The sequence below is a fragment of the Pinus tabuliformis genome, chromosome 4_1 (assembly GCF_031772625.1).
Source record: "Pinus tabuliformis cultivar Carrire ecotype Pingquan chromosome 4_1, CPIR1, whole genome shotgun sequence".
Lineage (NCBI taxonomy): Eukaryota > Viridiplantae > Streptophyta > Pinopsida > Pinales > Pinaceae > Pinus > Pinus tabuliformis.
In genome coordinates, this window is record NC_142303.1 from 986,643,260 (window position 1) to 986,670,241 (window position 26,982).

Genomic DNA, 26,982 nt, shown 5'->3' on the forward strand with positions numbered 1-26,982 from the left:
TAGAGTAAGGAACATTGCATTTAATTTTGAAAGATAGGTCATACAAGTATATTTAAATTTGCTCAAATTTTTCCAAACCTCATGAAGATGTTGTAGATGAAAAATTCATAGTCATATAATATAATGAGGATAATTGAATGGTTGAAAGTCACATTTTTTTTTTCAATCCTAATCCCAAAGTTTAGTGTTTCTACATATAATTTCAAGATCAAAATATGACCCAACCTCCAATAAATTTCCTATTGACATTGTGGTTCAAATTTAAATTTCAATTGAAATTTATACACGAGTATTTTTAAGACTATACCTCTTCAAGTGTGTTATCCCTATGTCGGAGTATGCATTATTTTCCTATATTTAATTATCAAAATCTTGATTTTATCAATATTAATGGTAAATTTTTAAATTCGGCGAAATCCCTCGAGCAATTTGAGTTGTTTATGAAGCACATCAATAGTTTTTTTAAGAAATACAATATCATCAATGTAAGAGAAGATCAACCACAAGTCCAGCTATATTACTATCAATGCAACCCTCCTTTTCTAAAAAATACACAATTTTATCAATAAAGATGCCAAAATGTCCAAGAGAAAGAGCGCATGTTTACTTAACAAGAATATAGTTAATGTCTCATTGATCACCATTATTACATTTCATATTAACGACAACATTTTTGTATATGTTAATCACTCGCTATTGAGATTTCAGAGGGGATACCTATTGTTTTTCCAATGCTTTTCATAACTTGGTTCTAGGCATGATGTTGAATCCTTTTATAAAATTAGCAAGACAAGATATGAAATTATTTTTGTATCTACAATATTCTTCCATAACTTTATGGGTGACAAGTTTATATATCAAGTTAACTTGTTATTTAGAATTTTTTTACTATCCTCAATTTATTGACTAATTTTTCTTTAAAAAATAAGATTAAAAAAAAATGATTAAAAAGGAACTAGTTATTATACTTAATGATTGGTCAAGCCATTTTAGGGGAGGTGGGAGTGAGAGGGGTTATTTTGGACCCTGATGAAAAAACAAATATTCAATATGCATGGGGCTTGGGAAAAGCAACCAACAATCAAGTTGAATTCTTAGCCTTGTGGCAAGGGCTAGATCTGGTTATTTCAAGAAGAATTTGAAAAATGATGGTCTATGGAGACTCTATGATTGTCATTCAACAGGTGAGAAATATTCAAAAGAATATGAAGCAGACTCATTTTTACATCTTGCAGAGAATATGACTACAATTGTCAAATTTTGAGAAGGTTGAGTTCTTCCATGTTAGGCGTCATCTCAACTCTAGTTAGATGCAATGGAAAACAAGGGAACCTCTCTTGAACAAAGAATATTAGTCCTAGACAATTCAAATAAAGCATTCAAACCATTGCCATGAAAAATCAAAGTATTCATTGGGGGAAAAAGTTTTGTTCTCTTTAAATAGTGATATAAGGGTTATCATTTAGCTGACAGAAAGTTGGACTATTGCTAGACACATGCTTCATCTCTTATACCTATATTTTCTTTATCTCTTCGACAAATTTCAAAACAAGATGTCCACCTAGCTTCCCCATGCGTGGGCATGCATTAGAAGGGATAGATGGATCTTTGCCCAATTCTTCATTAAATTTGAAAGAATGGAAAGGGTGGTTAAATTTGACTTTGAGGAGATTCAAACATGCCTCAAGTGCAAATCTCCTATGGAGATGGAGGGAATGTGTAGAAAATAAATATTGCATCTGAATGTATGGTCCTTTGTAACAAATAAAATATATATAAATAATGTAAAATAATATAAATGATAATAAGCATAGATAATTACTAGTTAAGTAGTAATTAGGTTGAAGAGGCATGTCTAATTGAGACATGACTCTTCATGAAGAGACACTTGCTTGGTACATAAGCAAGCCTCTCGTTCTCATTGTAATTCGTTCATTCTTATTCACACATTTAATATATAATATTTGTATCCTCATGGATATCTTTATATTCCAAGTTTTCTGGAGTAATTAATTTTTAGAAGGAAATTTGTTTGCTTCATTTGGTATCAAAGCAGTTCGGTCCTCTAGGTTGTTTAATTGGTGCACAGAGCTCGTTCTCCAATCCAGGTCCTTGGCTATTGAAATTCGTCAACCTTGTTGTCGTACAATTGAATAATTTTGCTCAGAATTTGAGAGTTTCTCCTTTTCTCCATTTTTCTAGGCCTTTGGCCATAAAAAACAAAACAAAACAAAAAACGGTAAATAAAATTTAAAAAAAAAAGGAAGAAGAAGAAAAAAAAAGTAAAAGAAAAAACAAAATGGATACAAAATCTCATACCAAGTATATTTAAAACTTTTTACGTGGAGAAGCCCGTGGTTTTAAAAACAACCCATGGTAATAGCCCATGGTATTTTAAAAGTTAAAGAAAAAACAGGGATACAAAAGCTCTTACGTGAAAGGTAAATATTACTTTTTACAGGAGGTTTTAAAAACAACCCATGGTAATAGCCCATGGTATTTTAAAAGTTAAAGAAAAAACAGGGATACAAAAGCTCTTACGTGAAAGATAAATATTACTTTTTACTTAAAAAGTATTGTGAACATCGTGACCGTGTCATATGAAAAGACGTGACCTTTATATTTATTAAGTGTGGTGACATCATAAAAGTTTATATTAAGTGTGACTTTTATATTAAGTGGGGTGACATTAAAAGTTATCAAGGGAGTAATTAAGTATATAAAAAAAGGGACCAATTTATTATTTAAAAAAAAGAAGTGAAACTATTATTATTATAAGATAATAAAGTTATTTTGAAAAGGGGTCTTAATATAAAGAAATACATACATATATAGAGGGAAACAATATAAAGGAGTATTTTTTTAATAAAAGGGTATTCAAGTTTTAAACAATCCACATTAAAGGAGAATATTTGAAAAAATATATATAGAAGAAATAAGTGATATTTTATAATAAAAATAGCTCCAGTTGACATATTGTTTACGTAAAAACATCAAGACAAAAATGGAGACTAGTAATGAAAGGTTTCCTGAAACCCATAGTACATGTGTTTGCACACTATTTAACATCAAAGGATCACTCGCAGGAAGAGACATCATAATCTCTATCAGTCCTACTGAAAGAAGTAATTATGTTAGTCCTAAATGTGCTAATCAATTGGTGATTCCTGAATCAAATATAGTTGAAACAAATATTTTTGGCAAACAATACGATATAAGCAATCTACACATAAATATTGGAGATTATACTTTTACCTCACAATTCACCGTGAAAACCTTAAGTTTTAACGATAGTGACATTGTTTTGGGATCACCATGGATGAAAACTCTAGGTTCCTTTATTCTAAATACTAAGAAAAAGTTTTTAACATTTTCTTATAAGAAGAAGAAAATAACACTCCAAGATGTTACATTGAAATCTAATTCAGTAACGCTAGAAGATATATCAGATATTTCAAAAGTAATTTCTCAAGAAGGTAAAAAAGTATTACAAAATATGAAAAATGAAATTGAAAAAATCACTATTGACAAAAATGAAGAAGTTTCTTGACTTAAAAACCATAGTGAAAAATTATTGACGCAAATTAAGAAACTTAAGAAGGATAAGAAGTCATTAGAAAACAAGGTACAACAATTTATCGAGAAAGAAGTATCAAATGTAGGAATTCAAGTTGATGACAAAACAACAAATACTGATCCAGTGAATATGACAACTCAAGAAGACAAGTCAGTTGAAGAAACAACACACATAGATGTTGCAGTTCAGTCAATGAACATCCCAAGTGAATGTTCCATAACCATCTCAACAACATCTTTGCTAGAAGAAAATATAAAAATTGGCATATGCCCAGTAAGGAGAAATCAAACCGAAAAAGTTCAATATCGGCATCCGAATCATGAGAGCAGACGAATCAACCATGCTACATATTTGAACCAGTCAAAACTGAAACAACAAACTTATGTTCTAGATAATAGTGATGTAATCTCAATCCAGTCCTATGCTAACAAGTTGTTACAAAATTCCAGTGATCACAATACTACACAGAAGATTAATCTAGGATGGTCCGATCCCTTCTCAGTGCGACAATTTTGTTTGTCACTTAGAAGATCATATCAGCTTATATCGACGAGGATGACTATTCCAAAACAGAAAGACACTCGAAGCCGAAAAAGAGATCAAGCCTTTTGTTAACGACAAGCTCTGAGGACAAAGCTCTTTGAGGAAGGAGGCAATGTAACAAATAAAATATATATAAATAATGTAAAATAATATAAATGATAATAAACATACATAATTATTAGTTAAGTAGTAATTAGGTTGAAAAGGCATGTCTAATTGAGACATGACTCTTCATGAAGAGACACTTGCTTGATATATAAGCAAGCCTCTCATTCTCATTGTAATTCATTCATTATTATTCACACATTTAATATATAATATTTGTATCCTCATGGATATATTTATATTCCAAATTTTCTGGAGTAATTAATTTTTAGAAGGAACTTTGTTCGCTTTATCCTTCTACTGTGCAGAGTACTTATTGTCATTGAAATTGAAGAGCGCACCATAGAAATGGAGGCACTAGACTTAGGTCATAAGAAGAACCCATTTATTGTTGTTTCATCTACAATCTTTGCAGGATATATCAAATTGCATGTAGGCATGGTGTATTGTGGATTTTTTTGCATCATGGATCACTCACCTAGATCTCAAAAGGATGACTTTTCTAATCGGTTTGGACTATCTCACGACGTCTACAAAATATATATTAACTTTACTTAATGGGTAAGAAGAGATGAGAACCTCTGGTATGCAGGTTCAATTAGTTTTCTTGAATCAGAAAATTGGTCTTTTGCAGACGAAGGTTGAAACGTTGTTGTTGAACTTTAATTCCATGGAGCATTGCTTGGCTAATTTAGAAGCATCATCGGGGATTAGTGTAGTTGGAAACATATGAGTAATGATTGAGGGAGGGAATGTGATGGTGTTTCCCGCCGCGAGGGGAGACATGCTTCAAAATGTTGTTGTAATGGTGGAAGAAGACCCAATCATTGCTCCCCTCTATAATTGAGGTAGATGACTGAGAGTCAACAAGAAACCAACCCCAATTCTGGTGTCGTTGGGCATGCTAGTTAAACTCTTTGTTTATTAAATTATTTATAGCAAGTATGTTGCCATATTAGGAGTATTTTAGCTAATTTATAGGCTTTGTCAGATTAATAACGTATTACATAGCCAGACTAAGAGGAAAGAAAATATTTTTTTTTTGTTGTTTATGAATGTTGTTGATGAAACACTTACAAAAGATGTAAAAAATTCTGACCGAAACCAAACAACTATTAATAAAAAATCATTAACATTTTTTTTTCTTAAATAATCAAATCATTTTAATTTTTAAATTTAAATATAATTAAATTCTTAAACATTTAAAAAAAATACTTATTAAATAATTTGATTAAAAAAATATTTAATATAAAAATAAATCAAAATTTCTAAATTTTAAAATACATATACATATGTGATATATTCAATATATTTAGCTTTAACCTTTTAAAATGCATGATACTCAATTTTATATTTTCAACTTAAAGGTAATCTCAGTATCAAAGAAATAGTTTAAATATTTCTTAAAAATATAAGAAGAAATATAACTTTAATATTAATATTTTTAAACATCAATTTTTTATATTTAAATTTAATTTTTTTATTATTAAAAATTTAAGAATAATACTTTTGGAATATTGAAATGTTACACCTACCCCATATATTACAAATACCAAATATGTGGAAAATAGTAATAGTTCACAATTACAAAAGTCAAGGGCATTGTAAAGATGAGTGTGAAATACAAATCCTATGTCACTCAACTTATAGTTTGATCTCTTCCATGAGATAAGAAATCGTCTTGTTCATCTTCTTTCGAGCATACCATGAACAATTTTGGGCAATCAGCTTTCACCCAAAAAAACCACAATAGTGTAAAACGATCTACTAAATTGATTTCAATAGAGTATAGATTTTATCAATAATCATATTAATTATTTGATGTTTTTTTCTATATGGTAGGCACTTCAACATTGCAATAACGAGGATGATGGTCTCTTAGATAAGGAAGAGGTGGAGTGAGACGACACCCTCCATTTGACATTGGATTAGCATAGTTAAATTTTAATGCAGAGTTGCCATATCTTGCTTCATCACCCTAAGCATTCTTGTATTCTTGTGGAGGAGCATCAACCATGTCAATTCAATGGAAGGCATGGAATTTCATAGTTGTTAAGTAGTACTAGTGCATCAAGGTGATAGTTTGGGTTGGTTAAATGATTAATAAAAGTAACGGAGTCCAAAAGAGAAGTCCGGAAACCAAGCTAAAGAATGAGGAGCAAGGACTCTTCCAAAATGATATGTCATTATTTGGTGATGTGTTTTTAAATTAGGTGTGTTTTTTTATTTTCTCATTGTTTCCATTTGCTTCAACTTATTTTATTCTTAGTAATGTCTTCACTATGTGCCTTTTTCTATTGTTTCCATTTGCTTCAACTTATTTTATTCTTAGTAATGTCTTCACTATGTGCCTTTTTCTATTTTTGCGCTTTATTCCTTGTATGTGGAGGGGTTTTACAAAAAAAGTTAGCATTTTTCATCTGGTCTTGAGGTAGTCTCTATGTTTTGATATCGACTTTCACAATCCTATTTTTAGTCTTTTATCTGTTAATTTTGTAGCTCAGTGACAAATTCCAACCATGTGATGAAATTCCTCTTTGCGAGAGAACCAATTTTGACTATTGAAGCGTTCAATTTGGACAAGGGAAATTGTATTTTTGAATTAAGCCTCACATTTGCATATTTGATGAAGTCGACTTTAAAGCAAATTGGACTCCCTTGGAAGGCTATAAATACAATTCAAGTGACCCTCATTTGGACATCATCATGAAGTTTTATTCTATTGTTCTTTCTTTGGTTTGGCTCGCACAAGTCTGAGATGGTTCGTGGAATTCCGCTCGCACTAGTCCAAGATTGCAGGGTCTGAAGCTCACATGTGTGTTAGGGTTTTGGTTTCCAACCATAGGAATGTAACAAGTCATTTCCGGCTATGACCACAGGCACGCGGGATCATGCGTGCAGTTGGAGGGTTTTAATTGCACGCTCATCACTCTCTGCATACAGTTGGGACCTAGGGTTTGGTTCTATCAGTTGGCCACAAATTTCCTCAAATGACCATAGTGTTCGGCAATTGACCGTAGACAGAGACATTTGATCACAGGCTTTTAAAGCAGGATTTTGTTTATTAGCGTTGTTGGGTTCATCTCATGAATATTGTTTAGTTGATGTTGTTGGATAGTTGTATGGATAAAGATACAGATCATTGTACTCTCTTTTGTTGAATCATTCAATGACAATCTAATAAGAGGAAGAATTTGAAAGGGTTTTCCCGGTAGTGGGTTTTTCCCTGGTCTCCGACCAATCCTGGTGTCTCTATGTGTGAATGATTTTCTTCTATTGTTCCTTTATGTTCCACTGCATTGATGATGATGTTGTTCTTTCTATATAATTGCATACGTTGTTGAATAATGTTGAAAATATGAATAATAATATGATGCAATGGGGTGAATTTAATGAAGAAATGTAATTATCTAAAGCAATGAACAATATAGCCCAAGAAAATTTAACACTATCTACTTTCATGCAACTAGTCTTGGTTGTTAACTTCAAGCTCCAGATCCTATCCTTCTCTCTCACATCCCTGGGGACTAAGCTTATCTCGGTCTTGCACTTTTGGCTTCATTTCATCCCAATTCACCTTCAAGCAAGAAATTTGGGTCCAAGTTTAGAAGCCCTAACCTTAGTAATAAATAATCATGCAATCGACAAGGAACCACATATCTATTATCAATACTCTCTCTAGGGGAATTCTCGTAGAGGTTTCTCAGAAGGTTCCTTCATGACATACCCTCTTTGTTGTCCTTATGCTAGCCTTTCTGTGACATATCATTTTAACAATCCTTTGTTTTATTTGGTCTGTGTATTACATCCTATTATAGTTGCTACAACAACACCCAAAAATTTCACTTATCACCAAAATTTTCAGGTCCCCCCTTATGCTTGTCAAGTTCCCAGTGACTAAACTTATGTTTGGATTGGCAAGGCTCCCCATGACCCATTTATATTAAAACCCTAATACCCATACTTTCATGATGAATGTTATTCATACTCACTTTCCTCCTCTGTGAAGTTTCTTCCTATCATATGCATGAGGCTTGTTGAATCGTCATCATTATGATATATCTTTCAAGTGTCATCTTTCTATGAATACACATTTCAAATGACATGCAGATTATGGTGCCAATGGTTACAATCCACCTCGGTCCTCATCCATTCGACGACACTAGGGTTTAGAGAGTGGGTGCTTCGATAAGGTCTTGACCCTCATGAGTACTAGCGTTCTCATCTTGGAATATTGTGTTTTATTTCAACCCCTCTGGTTGTTAAGCTAGTTCTTGAGTTTTGAGATGGCATGATTCATAATGCCTTCTTTGGTTACTTACACTATTACTTGCATATGGCTTAAGTGGATTGTTTTTATTAGCTTACTTATGAACTTGTTCAATAAAATAATTATTTATTCCATTTTTCTTTTAGGGTTTTGAAATGGAGCTATCTTGAATACATATTGAATGAATAAGGGTGAAGTTAAACAATATGAAAAGCCACCACTTAAAAGGGAAGATTATTTAAATATATGGATATCAACTTGTGAAGAAAGAACACCTATATCCAAGGGGAAGGCAAATTTTTGATACATGGCATGGTGGGTGCTTGAATTAAGAAGAACGATGCAACATACCAACGTACAAAGAGAACACTACACATCATGGTCACATAATAAGAAGATGGAACCCCATTAAATTGATGCACATACCCATCATATAAATAGTATACAGACATACTATTGTGATGGACGTGCTGCACTACTACGTCGACAACTGCTATGACTAAAATCCACCTGCCAATAGCACTGGCAACTTTGGTGAATGAATACAAATTTTAAGAGCGAGGCATGCAGCCAACACATCATTCAAACCTATTGAAAATTAATAGGCAATGCTTGGTGCCAATGCAAGCCATCAAACAAAAGAGACATATTAGGCAACGCACTTAAATTCTTACTACGGCGATAAGATGTTGAAATTTTCTGTTTTAATTAATTTTGGAAAAAATCTCATGTATGTGACAACAATAGGATTAGTTGCTATATTAGCTCCAATATTTTTTGAGGAGGAGTTAATGCATCCTATATTTGTTGTGAGGGAATTTATGATTCAGTTTTATACTCCAGCAATAAGAAATGTAATCCCGTAGAGGATTGTGAGAGAGTGTAGAGAAAATAGGGTGAGCCGAGAGTATGTGTGAAGAATTAAAATTATTGTAATCTCTTGTTGAATAATAAGATTGTCGATGCCTTTGTTCTGGTGGATGTAGCCCAGATTGGTTGGGTGAACCACGTTAAAATCTTTGTGTTATGGTTTTGTGATTTTGTATGTGTTGTGTATGTATGTTTATTTTTATTTCCGTTGTGCATTGTTTGGTCTAACAATTGGTATCAGAGCGGCGCAGCGGAAGCGTGGAGGGCCCATAACCTACAGGTCTCTGGTTGTGGAGCTGGTACGTGTGACAGAGCTGCGGAAGGTGGAGCTTTGCCGTTGGCGCGGTTTCGTCAGAAACAGTCGCGCCAATTTTGATAGTGAATGGGTTGGCGTGATTTATTTTGGAACAGGCGTGCCAATTGACGCGGTTCCGAGTGTAATACTCGCGCCAGTGCGCCAGGATCCCAATTGGCGTGGAAACGACAGGTATACTCGTGCCAATTTTGTGACTTATACCGTTTTTGTCTCTGGCGCGGACCTTCTGCTGTCAAGGAAGCGCCAAGTCCCTTTCGGCGCGCCAAGCATTTTTCGCTTTGGTAAAACTGCAATTTTTGTTTTTCTTTTCAAATTGTAATTACACGGTACGACAGAGGCATTTTATAGTATAAAGAAAAGGCATTTTTAATTTGGAATTGGAGATTTTGTTTGTTACAACATGGCAAAAACTCAAAGTGCTCATTTTGAGATTGAGAAGTTCAATGGCAAAAATAACTTCGAAATCTGGAAAGTGAAGATGCATGATCTACTTGTGCAACAAGGCGTGGCGAAGGCATTGTTGGGAAAATCCAAACAACCTTACACCATGCCAGATGATGAATGGAATGAATTGGATGGTAGAGCTCTGAGCGGTATTCGACTATGTTTGGCGAATGATGTTTTGTTTAACATTGTGTCAGAGAAAACTGTTGTTGGTTTGTGGACAAAGCTTGAGAAGCTGTACATGACAAAATCCTTAACTAATAGGATTCTTCTGAAGTGACAATTGTACAGTTTGCGCATGAAGGAAGGTACAGCTATTACTGATCATTTGAATGTCTTTAATACTCTCCTGGTGCAATTAGAAAGTATAGAAGTAAAATTTGAATCAGAAGATAAAGCTATAACTTTATTATGCTCGTTGCCGAGTCATGGGATCATTTTGTTACTTCTATAAGTCTAAGTATATCAGAACCCCTTGAATTTGATGATGTTGTTGGAGCTTTGTTGTTCGAAGAGACAAGGAAGAGGTCAAATTCCGAAACCTCTACATCAGAAGCAATGATGGCTAGAGGTCGTTCTAGAGAAAGACGCTCCGGTAAGCACAGCGACTCGCGTTCAAAATCGAAAGGGAAGAAGAGTAAGGTAAAGTGTTGGTTTTGTGGCAAATCGGGACATTTGAAGAAGGACTGTTGGAAGAGACAACAAGCATCCAAAGAAGACTCTTCAACAGAGAAGAAAGAAGCAAACATGACAAATACAGGTTCGGCATCCAAGACAGGTATGAGTGATGAAGTGTTATCAGTTGATTTGTCTAGTCATGATCAACATTGGCTGTTAGATTCTGGTGCATCAAATCACATGTGCATTCATAGGGAATGATTTAAAACTTATAAACCAATCAATGATGGAGTATTTTACATGGGAAATGATGTCACATGTAACATTGTGGGAATTGGAACCATTCAGCTTAAAATGTTTGATGGGACAAATAAAATTTTAACTGATGTAAGACATGTACCTGAACTAAGGAAAAACCTCATTTCACTAGGAGTACTAGACACTAATGGATATAAAACCTTTATTCAAGGTGGAGTAATGAAAGTTTATAAAGGAATTTTACTAGTAATGAAAGCAAAGAAGGTTGGAAATCTTTTTCAGTTAGAAGGAAGAACAAAGTCAGATCATGTTTCTACAGTGTCTGAAAACGACAGTAATTCTATTCGTTTATGGCATCAAAGGTTGGGCCATATGAGCGAAAGAGGTTTAAAGATTTTATCTGATCGTAAGTTACTTCCTAATTTAAAGTCTGATAAGTTATATTTCTACAAACATTGTCTATTTGGGAAACAAAGCAAGCAGAAATTTAAAACTGGAAAACATACTAGTAAGGGAATCCATGATTATATCCATTCTGATGTTTGGGGTCCGTCTCCTACAACCTCATATGGAGGTTCGTCATATTTTGTATCTTTTATTGATGATTTCTCTAGAAAAGTGTGGGTCTACATGTTAAAGAAGAAGTCTGATGTGTTTACAGTTTTCAAACAGTTTAGAGCATTAGTTGAAAACATCACTGGAAGAACTATTAAATGTCTAAGAACTGACAATGGTGGTGAGTTTACTTCAAAGGAATTTGATAATTATTGCAAGGAAGTTGGGATTGAAAGACATAAAACCACTGTGTATACTCCTCAGCAAAATGGAGTTGTTGAACGCATGAACAAGACCCTTTTAGAGAGAGCAAGAAGTATGCTAAGTAACGCCAATTTGCAGAAGGAATTGTGGACAGAAGCGATTGCTACAACTTGCTATTTGATAAATCGATCACCATCAACTGCAATAGGATGCAAAATTCCTTAAGAGGTATGGAAAGGTCATCCTTGTGATTATTCTAAACTGAAAGTTTTTGGTTGTGATGCACATGCTCTAGTTCCAAAACATCAACGTTCTAAATTATATCCTAAATCAAAAAGATATATCTTTGTTGGATATGGTGATGGGACTAAGGGATACAGATTGTGGGATCCTACTACTCACAAGATCATCATTAACAGAGATGTTAAATTTAATGAATCCTCAATTGAAAGATCAGATGTAGATAATAAATTGAAACATGATAATGTATCTAAGCTTCAACACATTTAGTTTGAAACCAGTTCAAATACTGATGATGATCAAGATGAACATGGTTCAGATGTAAGTCACGAACAGGTTTCAGATGCAGATCATGAACAAGTTTCAGATGTAGATCATGAACATATTTTAGATGCAGATCATGAAGAAGTTCCTACAGATAATAATCATCAAATTGTGGAAGTACTAGAAACATCTTTAAGGAGGTCCACGAGAATTAAACGTCCTCCTAGAAGGTATGATGATTATGTTACTTCAGTTGCTTTAACCGCTAACGATGATGAACCTTTGTGCTATTAGGAAGCTGTAGAAGGTTCTAAAAGTGAAAAGTGGAAAGAAGCTATGAAGGACGAGATGGTGGCATTAGACAAGAATGACACATGGGATCTGGTAGAACTTCCTAAAGACAGAAAAACTATGGGATGTAAATGGGTGTACAAATTGAAAAGGGGTGTTGATGGTACAAAGGACAGGTACAAAGCAAGGCTGGTCGCGAAAGGTTTTTCTCAGAAAGCTGGCATTGATTTTCATGAGATATTTTCACCAGTTGTAAAAATTGTTTCAATTCGAATTATATTAGCATTAGTTGCCTTACTTGATTTAGAATTACAGCAACTAGATGTTAAAACTGCATTTTTACATGGATATTTAGATGAGGATATTTACATGGAACAACCGGAAGGGTTTGTTCAAGATCGCAACAAGAAATTTGTCTGCAGGCTCAAGAAATCATTGTATGGCCTGAAGCAATCGCCTCGACAATGGTACAAGAAATTTGATTCTTTCATGTTGAGTCAAAATTATATAAGAAGTGAATATGATCATTGTGTTTACTTTAAAAAATTAAGTAATGGCATGTTCATTATCTTAGTGTTATATGTTGACGATATGCTTTTAGCAAGCAAAAGCATAACAGAGATCAACAGGTTAAAGGATCAGATGGCTAGGACATTTGATATGAAAGATCTAGGAGCAGCAAGACAAATTTTGGGCATGGAGATTTTCAGAGACAGGAGCAATGGTAAGCTGTGGCTATCACAACAGAAGTATATTGAAAAAATACTCTTGAGGTATGGTATGAACAATGTGAAGCCTGTTGCAGTCCCTTTAGCTTCCCATTTTAATCTTTCTTCAAGTTTATGTCCTAATACAAATGAAGAAAAGGAATATATGTCTCGAATTCCATATGCCAATGTAGTAGGTTGTTTGATGTATGCGATGGTTTGTACTCGACCAGATATTTCACATGCAGTTGGGGTTGTCAGCAGGTATATGGCAAATCCAGGAGAAGAACATTGGTCAGCAGTGAAATGGGTGCTTCGGTATTTGAGAGGCACAAGTGATTATTGTATCACTTATAACAGAAGTAGTGAATTTGTTTGCGGATATGTTGATTCCGATTTTGCAAGTGATTTGGATAAGAGAAGGTCAACTTCAGGGTATGTCTTTACTCTTGCAAGTGGAGCTATTAGCTGGATGTCAAAGCTACAGAATATTGTTGCTTTATCCACTACTGAAGCAGAATACATAGCTGCTTCGCATGCTTGCAAAGAAGCGGTTTGGTTGAAAGGTTTGATTGGTGATTTTGGTAGGTTACAGGACAACATCAAGTTATTTTTTGATAGTCAAAGTGCAATTCATTTGGCTAAGAATCTCGCCTATCATAGTAAATCTAAGCATATACCTATCAAGTACCATTTTGTAAGACAGGTTATCACTGAAAGGGGTGTTTCTCTTGAAAAAGTGCATACGAAGGAAAACTATGTAGACATGTTCACGAAACCAGTTTTGTTAGAGAAGCTATGTTGGTGTCTGGCTTCTCTTGGCTTGCAGAAAAGATAAAAATAATAAATGAACAGGGTATCAGGCTAATTGTTGTCAAGGTGGAGATTGTTGAGATTTTTTGTTTTAATTAATTTTGGAAAAAATCTCATGTATGTGACAACAATAGGATTAGTTGTTATATTAGCTCCAGTATTTTTTGAGGAGGAGTTAATGCATCCTATATTTGTTGTGAGGGAATTTATGATTCAGTTTTATACTCCAGCTATAAGAAATGTAATCCCGTAGAGGATTGTGAGAGAGTGTAGAGAAAATAGGGTGAGCTGAGAGTATGTGTGAAGAATTAAAATTGTTGTAATCTCCTGTTGAATAATAAGATTGTCGATGCCTCTGTTCTGGTGGATGTAGCCCAAATTAGTTGGGTGAACCACGTTAAAATCTTTGTGTTATGGTTTTGTGATTTTGTATGTGTTGTGTATGTATGTTTATTTTTATTTCCGCTGTGCATTGTTTGGTCTAACATTAGAAGCAATGGAGAGGTGTATATGAAATATAATATAAGACAAAAATATGGGTATGCATGTCACCGCATCACATATATACTCAAGCAACTGCCAAGCTAGAGCTATGGACATTTATACCTAAGATAACGACTTTGGGAATGCAGTTTTATATTCATATATATGTTGCATTAAAATCCCATACTAACAACACATGGACACGACAACAAAATTCTATGTTGAACGACTACACAGAGGTGTTATGCCAATTGTAGTTTCATTGGTGTGATAGGACAGGAATGAAGTAGACATTTGTGTGAAACTTGGAGTAGCATGGTGCAGGACACAACATACGTTGAAGGTATGGAAAGATACAATCACACGAGATGGCACCTGAAATCAAAAAACACACCAGCATTGAAGCCATCAAAAGCATCATACGCCAGGTTATAGATTGACACAACGCTAGAAGAAGAGGTAGCACAAACGAAGGGGTGTTAAAATCATTCAGTTAACAAAGGATAAAAGCGCAAGAGGTTATGACTGCTACATTTTTCCAAGCGGAGTTGTGTCAAGAACGGATGAGACGCTATTGTAAAAATTAAAGGGACGTCAATATTGAAGTATACACACAAAGGATGCACTCAAGACAAAGTAGAAGAACATTTGGCATATCGTTTTTGCGAGAAGGATGCATAGGTTGCAAATCCCTTTTAAAAGTTCATATGTCGACATCATAATATAGTGCACATCTTGTAGTTGGAGCGTTATGCGAATGTGAAGTGTGTTAGGGGGTTGTTATGAGAATGTGATGTGTGTTAGGGGGTTGTTTAATCACCAGCAAAATTTCCCTTTTATCACCTTGGAAAAACTTAAATACCTCCAGTAATCACACCATCTAAAAGGTTTCTTTCTCCTTGAAATCATCTGCATGCTAAGGGACCCTTTGCTCCTCCTCCACCTCTGGCAACACCACCATTGCTGTGCATATCTTATGCAAATGGAGCTTGAGCTTGGTGTAGCACTCTATGTTTGTTTTCCATTAGTTTTAGAGCTGGCTATAGAGATAGCTACAAGGACATTCTTGAAACAAAGCCAAGTGATGATGATAAGAGCACATGCAGATAGCCAAGATCATGGCTTTCCCCTCCACCTCATTTTGCATTTTCAAACACAAGTATTGATGATGAACCTACAAACAAGAGTTTCCCTAGCATATATGAGCCCCTTAGAGTTGACATCGATAAGCATAGCAGAACAAATAGGAGTTGGGATTGTCATGGTGGGTTCATTGTCATTAACAATTGATCCAATTATCTAAGTTGATGCAGTTTGGGGTAATTATTTCAAAATGCAAGGGCATAAGCAGTTTGACCTCAATTGTTGTGATATTTTGGATCAGGGGTATACAGTGATTCTTTTAGAATGGTTCCATATACAAGATTTGAAAAAACCCTGCTTTAGTTGAGCTTGAAAGGGAAACAATGGTGGGAAAAGAACTTGCCAACATAGGCTAGATACAATTTCGTGCAATGCAACATAATGAAAAGGGTGTTGAGAAAGGTCGTGTTGATCCCTTAAAGTTGTAGGGCTCCAAAACTACATTTGGAATAGTTGACAATTCATGCGAACAAGCTCATCATGTGACTATGTGACCTCTCCCGAGGTCGCTAACTCACAAAACCCCAGTTGAAAATTCAATGATCATGGAAACCTCGCCTTTATTGTGACCTTGCAACCTCGCCTTTGTTGCGTTCTTGCGACCCCTCCCATTTTACAACCTTCATTGACCTATCCACACTACGACCTCCATAGCCCATATGGAATGTGACTTGTTTTGTTCATACATAATACGACCTACAACATAACGATGAAGTGCAACCATCCTTAGATCGCAAGTCGCACAATTTCCTTAGTTCCATAATTATGACCCCATCCTCAACTATTGTTGTGACTGGACGATTTTATGAGGTTGTAGGTCGTTGTTAGGTCATCGCTTTCCCAAAATGTGACCTCCCCTAACCCTTGGACCTGCGACTTACATTTACACTCAACTTTGCAACCGATAACCAATATGCTAAGGAACAAAGGAGATGGGACTAACTGCCATATGCCAAACAAAACTACAATGAGGAACTTTCCCATGTTCCTTATTTCAAGCACTACTTAAAGCTTAAATGCCCCATAGCAACTATCGTTTCTTCTCCTAAGTTAAATTGTTTTGCACACAAATTTGGCTATGGAGTGCAAAGATACACAAGAATTTTGGGGTAGAATTGTATGCAAGAGAAGGTGAAGCTTTATGCATGAAGACAATTCAAAGGGATGCTAGTAGATTTAAAGGGAATATTTAATGTTGTTAGCATGGTGCAATGACCAAAGACACGAACAATAGGACCAAAGACATGTATAATATGTCAAACATATAAATGGTTTTTCCCAATCATTTTGGTGACAACAAAACAAACATATGAAGGCTTGAGCATATTATGCTATGCGCACAATCAGGAACTCAATACAGGAATACAAAGGCAATGTAATATTACAATAACACAATGACACATGCGTTGGAAGTATGCAAGGTGGGTGCTGCAAATAGACAAAGCCAAGTACATTGCAAAGGAGTTCTAGCCCTGTATTGAAGAAAACCATGAACATCCACTGAAATGAAGGGATACCAAGACAACATATCACATTTAAAATGTAGTAAAAGGAACATGAATCCCTCAGAAAATTGACAACGACCACCATGATAAGGGGCAGAGGATGAACAAGTCAACTATTTGGAAATCATTATCTTAGGGCTATGATCTCTCATTAGATTATTTTGTTAGGATGTGATAGTTATATCTTATTTGATTAATATTTGAATTCTTAATTAACATTTGTGGGCTTGTAGCACTGATGCCTGAGGAAGAATTTCTCTCTATACTTCTTGGACACATGATATTAGTTGAAAGATCAATTCCATGAACGTGAGGTGCAAGGACAACTGACATACATTCTACATCTAGATGTCGATGACATATGCAATTGTAGGTGAATGTACATTCGACGCATGACAAATGGACATCGCTACCTTATTCAACCTGTGCAAGCCTACAAGTCATTGCAACATATGGGAAACACATATTCTAGGGTTTCCAATAACCCTTTGTATCCTTTTTTTATCACATTACTAGCAGCTATGCTAAGATTGATTCGAGCATGTAACAATCATTAGATCAGAGAGAGCAATGAGGATGCTCAAGAGTCGTGAGGGCAGGAAAAAAGTCATGGTAGGAGAATAGTCACCTCACCTTTATAAGTATACCTTCATGCCTCATTGTGAGGGGACTTTTAGCATGAGAGCTAGGACTAACAATAGATAGTTGATCTTTGCTTAAAGAGCTAGAGGCACTCAACTCTTGCAACTAGTAGAGAAAGTGGTGGTGAGGCTAGGGTTTTGGCCTTGAGAGATAGTGTGAGCAGCCCATGTTCCACTACTAGGCTATGATGCTTTTGGATATGTAGTTGCATTTGCAGCAACACTAATGGGAAGTTCTCCGCTTTCGGCATTGATTCCCATGCATGTCCATGTGGTTATAATGGCTATTCAGTGTTTCCATTATGTGCCTCCGCATACAAGTGATTTTTCTATGAACTATTTCATTGCTATCTCAAGTGTGTTTGCTTTTGAATCTTTGCTTCCATATTACACGCAATGCCAATAACGTATTGTGAACTCATTTGTAGTTAACCTCTAACACTTTCTTCTTATGTGTGTCTAAGATGGTTTTAGATCACTAATCCCTCTTGTGGCATGTGTCTTATTATTGTTGTTGTTGCATTGTATCTCGTCCCTCAAGTCGTCAATCTTAGGTTGACCTCATCCCTACTTTATGGGCATTTCTCCCTTGACCTCACTTCAACATCTCCTCATTTGACAAGCAAGAGAGAAACATTCATGGTGGCAGTCAAGCCCACATACTAGATGGGACTCTTATCCCAAATGGTGTGAGGTCTAATTAGGATTTCACACTGGGGAGACCCCCTAGCTGTTGGTGGCATCGAACACTGTCAACACATCCCTACTGTCAATTTACTCCCATGACACGTGGTAGGGGTGGCCATTGTCATAGAGGTCGATGACGTGGCTCAAGGCCCTCTTCATCTAGGGCTCTCAGGGTTACTAAGAGCTCTGCTCAGATGTATCATATCAATACTCCCTTAGATGTCCAACAATGAATTGAGAACACAGAGGATGCAACTTGAGTTGAACGTTTATTTATTTCAAATGAAGAAGTACTTGCTCAAGTGGGGAAATGGATTCCAGGGACAATGAGGACTAGAAACACCATATACATATAAGTGGTTGATGTATATTGACAGGTTAAAACTATAATGGGTTGAATCCTAGTGGAGCAGTCGAAGCAGCAACAAGAAATTATTCTATGCTTGGATGAGCACAAATGAAAATGAAGAAGCTAGATATCAAAGTGACTAAGATGGCTTGGGCTTTTGAAAAATTGGAATGTATATAGTCTTAGATGACAACACCAGCTTGCTTGTAACCACTCAAGTGGTCTGACCCCTAGTCTTAGATGACAACACCAGCTTGCTTGTAACCACTCAAGTGGTCTAACCCTCTCAATGAATTAGTCATGTTGCTCATATATAACAATATGTCTAGTTTCTTTTTAAGCGTATAAGGAGAAAAAGAATGGTTTAAAGTCAATAAAGTTAGTTATAGTAGAATTAACATAAAATATTGTCGAAATGGTTATTAGAGTCTATTTTATTGTGTGATTGGTATGGTTTTCTTAATGGCAAACTAATCACACACAAAGTCTATTTTATTGTGTGATTAGTATGGTTTCCTTAATGGCAAACTAATCACACACAAATTTATTATAATATAATACCTTGCCTAGCTGACATTAAAAAATATATATATATTTGACATTTGTATTCTTTTTTATATATTTCCGAGTCAATTTAAAAAAAAAAAATAGACAACTTATTGGTTTCCGAGTTTACATTAAAAAAAAAAAATTGACATTTGTATTCTTTTTTATATATTTCCTAATCAATTTTATTTGAAATCACATTAAAAAGACAAGAGTCTATTTTATTGTGTGATTGGTATGGTTTCCTTAATGGCAAACTAATCACACACAAATTTATTATAATATAATACCCTGTCTCACTGACATTTGTATTCTTTTTTATATATTTCTCAATCAATTTTATTTGAAATCACATTAAAAAGACAACTTATTTGTATTCTTTTTAAATCACATTAAAATAGGCAACTTATTATTTCCCATTCAATTTGTCTGAAATCTTTTCATTTGTATTCTTTTTTATATGTTTCCTTAATGGCAAACTAATCACACACAAAGTCTATTTTATTGTGTGATTAGTATGGTTTCCTTAATGGCAAACTAATCACACACAAAGTCTATTTTATTGTGTGATTAGTATGGTTTCCTTAATGGCAAACTAATCACACACAAAGTCTACTTTATTGTGTGATTAGTATGGTTTCCTTAATGGCAAACTAATCACACACAAAGTCTACTTTATTGTGTGATTAGTATGGTTTCCTTAATGGCAAACTAATCACACACAAAGTCTACTTTATTGTGTGATTAGTATGGTTTCCTTAATGGCAAACTAATCACACACAAAGTCTACTTTATTGTGTGATTAGTATGGTTTCCTTAATGGCAAACTAATCACACACAAATTTATTATAATATAATACCTTCCCTAGCTGACATTAAAAAAAAAAATATTTGACATTTGTATTCTTTTTTATATATTTGCGAGTCAATTTAAAAAAAAAAATAGACAACTTATTGGTTTCCGAGTTTACATTAAAAAAAAAAAAAAAAAAAATGACACTTGTATTCTTTTTTATATATTTCCTAATCAATTTTATTTGAAATCACATTAAAAAGACAAGAGTCTATTTTATTGTGTGATTGGTATGGTTTCCTTAATGGCAAACTAATCACACACAAATTTATTATAATATAATACCCTGCCTCACTGACATTTGTATTCTTTTAAAATCACATTAAAATAGGCAACTTATTATTTCGCATTCAATTTTATCTGAAATCTTTTCATTTGTATTCTTTTTGATATATTTCCCCATCAATTTTAACTGAAATCTTTTCATTTGTATTCTTTTTGATATATTTCCCCATCAATTTTATCTGAAATCTTTTCATTTGTATTCTTTTTTATATATTTCCCCATCAATTTTATCTGAAATCTTTTCATTTGTATTCTTTTTGATATATTTCCCCATCAATTTTATCTGAAATCTTTTCATTTGTATTCTTTTTGATATATTTCCCCATCAATTTTATCTGAAATCTTTTCATTTCTATTCTTTTTGATATATTTCCCCATCAATTTTATCTGAAATCTTTTCATTTCTATTCTTTTTGATATATTTCCCCATCAATATCCGAAATAGGTTGCCTATTTCTCTGGAAAAAAAATAGGCAATTTATTTGTATTCTTTTTAAATCACATTAAAATAAGCAACTTATTAGGTATAAAAGCAACTTATTAGGTATAAAGTAGGCCAACGAAAATGAATAGATGAACATTAAAATTCGCGCCCACCGTGGGGCTCGAACCCACGACCACAAGGTTAAGAGCCTTGCGCTCTACCAACTGAGCTAGACGGGCCACAAAAAAATGTTTTGGAAATATGTACTCTAACAAGTTTTAACATTCATTTTTTGGGTTTCTATTTTTTTCATAATTCTGTACTCCGTAGAGACCCGGGCTCGAATCCCAGCAGCCACTTTGCATTGTATATTTTCATTCAGATATCTCTGAATTCTTCTTTCCTTCCCGCTGCGGACTAAAATTTGTGAGAATCTGAATGAAATTTATTTATCATAAAGTATAGAATTTTTATCTGAAGCTCTGCGCGGTGGCAGATGGTATGATGTCAACTGAAGGCGGTAACATTTGTTATTATAAATAGTTAAAAGTAATATGGGTTTATGATTCAGGAGGAATGGTGATACCTGCTACTGGCTTTAATAAATAAATGGGTATAACTAAATACGGTGGATTTAATTAGGTTATAAAAAGGATAAATATAGAGAACATAAAAAATAAAAAAATACATAAATATTAACATTTAATAAAATAGTTACAGAGTGATTTATTGGGAAAAAGTTCGAAGGATGGTTGAAAGTATCTCCACCAATTATTAATTAGATATTTTTTTGTTGATTTTCTTTAATTTATAGTTTTTTCTGGTGACATTTCTATGGAGGGCTGGTTTTATGCTTAGTATTGAATTTGTATAAGGTTTTTGTTGTTTTGCAATAAGGTTTTTGTTGTTTTGCAATATTGTTTTGTTGTAATGTGGTTTTTAGTATATTTCAACTACTTGTATAATGATTTTGGAGAAGATTTTGGTATTTTTATCGGTATATATTAGACTTTTATTTTGGTTTTATGTGTTTTATGGAAGGTTATAACTTTTATTTGTTTATTTTAACTTAAGTTTTTTCTCACAAAGGTTATGCTATGGTTAAATATTTATGTTGCTTTGTTTAGCCATGGCACGGGATATGCAAAATTTAGGGTGCCTATTTTCTATAAGTAGTTGTAATTGGAACTTTAAAGAACATTGTGCTTTATCATGTTTTTGAGGAATGAATGACTACTAGGGGGTTGAAATTTGCATTTAGGTATTCGTTTGAATTGTTAAAATATTTTGTTTAATCTTCACTTGTGGCCATGCCATGTGCCAACCCACTTTTAGGGTAATTGAAGGTATCAATTGGCCAACCTTTTGGTAATAGTGGATAGTTGAGGGTCTCAATGACTTGATCTGAGGGTAGTAGTGGGTAGTTGCACCCTTATTACATTATACTATGTTTCATTATATCTAGCTTTCTCCTTAAGGCTAATGCTTTATCCCTAATGGAGTAGTATAAATACACCACATCCCTCATTTATAATGTCATAAGATTCAAGTGAGTTTACTCATTCTTTTACATAAAGGAAATTGCAATAACTCACTTTACTTGCCTATGCTCTCTTGAGTCTTTGTGGTGCCACTATTTGCCACTATGAGATTGTAATTTATTAGTGAGAATTCCACATTATGGTCATGGATACTTGGGCTTGAATCTTAGCAACTACATAGATTCATGGAAAGTATCCATTTTTCAAAAGATTCTTAGATATTTTTCAAAAATCTAACAAGGACATTTTTTGTTCTATCTGTATTAATCAAATATTATAATTACCTCCTTTCCTTCCTCGGTAAAAAAAAAACTCAATAATAATAAGATCGGTGATGGACTTTAGTTACCCGCCCAATTTTCTTAAATTAGTTTTCTTTGTTGCACTGCACTCTGAAATTATGGATGACATTTACTTGTTAGAAAGGCTTAACTTGTCATATAAAACCATCTTAACTTGCATATAAAGTGGTGCTAGAAATAAAGAACATTATTGCATTTGTTTCTATGTCAATTTTGAAATGATTTACAATATCCCCATGCTTTGGATGTTTGGAATTTCTTTAATATTGAACTTAGCAAGTTCGAGATTAAAATCATTCATGGATCATACATTTAGTGCACTCACATGTTTGGTGTTGTAAAGATCAATAAAAACATGTAGGTGCATTTTTAGTACCATCAAAATTGTCAGATGAAGACCAATGTTACAAATGAAGTTTTCAATTGATGAATTTGTTTTATTTTTGTGGGAAATTTTGTTTGCAATCATTACCTTGTGATTATCACTTATTCTAAGCACAAGTTTGAGCATCATTTGGTGCTTGTTAATATGAGCTTTATCACCTGCCTGGCCTTGGCCATAACATGAATAGTGACAAGCAAAAACATGAGTAATACCTTAATAACTCCACATATTGCTAAAACGGGAGCAGGTTTTAGCTTTAGCTAGACTAGATCTATGGGACACATTACCCCTAATATCCAAACTTAGTGAGTTATAAGCTGAAAATGTAACTAGTGTTTGTCTTCATAATATAATTCAAATGTATCATTGATGTATTTATTATATTCATTATTGTTATTATTATTATTAGTCAAAACATGGTCTTCATGCTTATAGGGTCAATTGAGTCAAAAAGAATATTTTATGAGTCAAAAGAAATGTAATTAAGTCAAGTCCCATTTAGACTTTTTGTAAGAAAAGAAAACAAATTTTATTTTTGAGTCAAAGTGTCTTCACAAGACCAAGTCGACACTCCTTAGACAAATCGACCCTAGGGGAACTATTCGACCCTCTTGGACATGTATATATAGAGTCAGCGTGACCACTTTAGAGATTATTCATTCACCCACACAAAACATTGATTTTTGTGCCAAGATAAGAAGAAAACTAATGAAGTCAAAGGAGAGATAAAATTTGGGTGTCTAGCTGGTTTTTATTCACACGTGTAAAGGTTGTAGGGCACTCCCCATGTTGAAATCTCTTTCTACCAGTAGTTTTCTCCCAATTGAAATTGCAAACAGATCTGCAAACCTCTAGTCATGGGTGGTTTTTTTCTCAGGAAAGGAAATTTGTGCCTTGCAATTCTTGCCATCGGATTCCCCTTCTTTCAGCCGCGCCTTCATCTTTTGGATGGGTTTTTGATTCACAATCCACCCTCCTGCTGGATTTTCCCCCAACATGTACCTTACAATAATTTCCGTTGAATAAATTTCTACAGCCAATTCGTGCAAACACAAGACACCGATAAGGAGGATTGTTTGAATCCTTTTCCGATTCTCCATTCCCATGATAGATTTGTAAGTCAGAATTTGTAATCTTGTGTTAATTAGGAATTGCTATTAGTACAGGCGATCGATGCCAAAGGTGAAGGTAAGGCTATTGGCATTGATATTGGAACTACATACAGTTGCGTAGGAGTATGGAAGCACGATAGAATTGAAATTAATAGAAAAAAAGTCATACCCCAAAAAAGTGATTAATCAAATTAGGCCCTATAATGCCCAAATTAGAGCATTTAAGGTAAGGGTCAAATTTAGCCCTATTACCCTATTGCTCAAAAAAAAAAAAAAATTAGCCCTCGCGATAAGGTCATTTCAGGAAGACAAAAAAAATACAAATAATCCTAAACCCTAAACCCTAAAGGAAACCCTAAATCCTAAAGGCCAACCCAACCTCAGATAAACAGTTCGAAAGCCAATATCAGTAGATCCCACAGAGGCAGAAAAGGTTGGAGCAAAGATAGCATCCCTCCCATTTCGAGAGGCATAGCCCGTAATTCCAGTCCCTGTTGGAATTTACCCAGCTCCCCTATCCCCTGTCTGTAGTTACCAGCTCTTTCGGGCTACACTACTTATTTCCCTAACTGTCGAAAATGTGATGGCACATGCACGTAAGTAACAATCCTGTACCGAATGCGCATCAAAGAGGAAACTCGGAGATAGGACAGGAGGATATCTCCCGGGCGGGTAGCGTTTCTCACCGGGAGAAATTGGTGGTATACTGTGACCCGACTGATAGGATACACGACTGATGGAACCTACGACTAGAGAGCCTTGCTTAAATATACGAGGAGTTCCCCTAACGGACCTCCAAACGACCAATAATAACCTCTATAGTCGGAGGGTGGCGGCATCCAGGAGGGAAGGGGCTTCATAGGCACTATCTGGACAGAGAGAAAGGGGGGGATAGTACCCTTAGGCCCATTGTGCGATTCGCCGACATAGGATGTCGATTCGCCGACATAGGATTCCCTTCGGTCAATTTGGCGGTGATAAACTAGATTACAATGAACCAAATCGAGATTAGAGAATTATTAACGAGTCGAGTTTCCATATTAACAACGACAGGAGATCGACCCTAAACCGATCAGTGGAATAAGTGGTGGTGTTGTGGGAAGGTCCAGGGAGGTCCTTAGATTGCCCAGCGAAGTGGCCTGGTTTTTAAGACCTTACTCAGTTAAGACCTTACCCTCACTACTCACTAGTGATTTCACTAGTCTAGTTGCTATTATTCTCGTTAGACTCACTCGTGCTTTATTACATGTTCTGGCTATTGTTTCACTAACATGATAATTATCACTTGCTTATTTAGAACCTCATAATTTAGCTATCATATAACTTACATGATAGTGAAATTGACTGCTCAATGCTTGTATTTCATAGTGGAATTGATATCTTTCTTAAATAGTAGTTCAGTTTGCTTGTTTCCCTATCTCGACATTCTTGCTTGTCATGCATCTCTTGCCTAATTGACTTTCCGAAAGGATTTGGATGCTTTGAAAGGCAGGATTCTACGACGACACGCTGGCTGTCGGTAGGAGCTCATCTCCCAGGCACAGGGATTCCACTAGCTTTATTCCAACCTTTCTCCCTGAGCTCCAGCAAATAAGCAGGTTGTGTCCATCCCATCCATCCATGTCCGGTGTCAATGCTATATTTCTATGTAAATTCCATAAAAAAAAAATGAAATAAGAGCTATAGTCTCCTTCCTCTCCAAAATAAAAAAATATAAGGTCCGAAGGTCTTGCGCTTCCGAGGGCAAGGAATTTATTAGTAGTCTCCATTCTTTGAAAAGATAATATGAAAAACAAGAAACTTCGTATCATTTTGTTGAGCAATGAAACCTATTTTTATTGGGTTGGATGACCCATATAATTATTATCCTCCATCGGGGAACATAAAAGAAAAGAAACAACCAGTTGAATCCATCCATGTTTGTTGTTGTGCCCCCCCACCCAATAAGTCACTTAGTACCACCCCAGATTTCGAAACCTTCTCCTTCTATTCTCTAGGGTTCCGAACTAATGCCCCAAAAAAGTGATTAATCAAATTAGGCCCTATAATGCCCAAATTAGAGCATTTAAGGTAAGGGTCAAATTTAGCCCTATTACCCTATTGCTCAAAAAAAAAAAAAAATTAGCCCTCGCGATAAGGTCATTTCAGGAAGACAAAAAAAATACAAATAATCCTAAACCCTAAACCCTAAAGGAAACCCTAAATCCTAAAGGCCAACCCAACCTCAGAGGTTGGGTTGGCCTTTAGGATTTAGGGTTTCCTTTAGGGTTTAGGGTTTAGGATTATTTGTATTTTTTTTGTCTTCCTGAAATGACCTTATCGCGAGGGCTAATTTTTTTTTTTTTTTGAGCAATAGGGTAATAGGGCTAAATTTGACCCTTACCTTAAATGCTCTAATTTGGGCATTATAGGGCCTAAAGTCATACCCCAAAAAAGTGATTAATCAAATTAGGCCCTATAATGCCCAAATTAGAGCATTTAAGGTAAGGGTCAAATTTAGCCCTATTACCCTATTGCTCAAAAAAAAAAAAAAATTAGCCCTCGCGATAAGGTCATTTCAGGAAGACAAAAAAAATACAAATAATCCTAAACCCTAAACCCTAAAGGAAACCCTAAATCCTAAAGGCCAACCCAACCTCAGAGGTTGGGTT

At 34.8% G+C, this 26,982-nt stretch overlaps 1 non-coding gene and 1 pseudogene across 1 annotated transcript; one reads left to right on the plus strand and one right to left on the minus strand.

Annotated features, from left to right (window-relative positions):
• The window catches only part of LOC149179440 (heat shock 70 kDa protein 1-like), a 71,094-nt pseudogene that overhangs the window by 36,799 nt on the left and 7,313 nt on the right, over positions 1–26,982 (plus strand).
• On the minus strand, positions 21,158–21,230 carry TRNAK-CUU (transfer RNA lysine (anticodon CUU)). Its single transcript has one exon. It is a non-coding gene; the product is annotated as a tRNA-Lys (tRNA).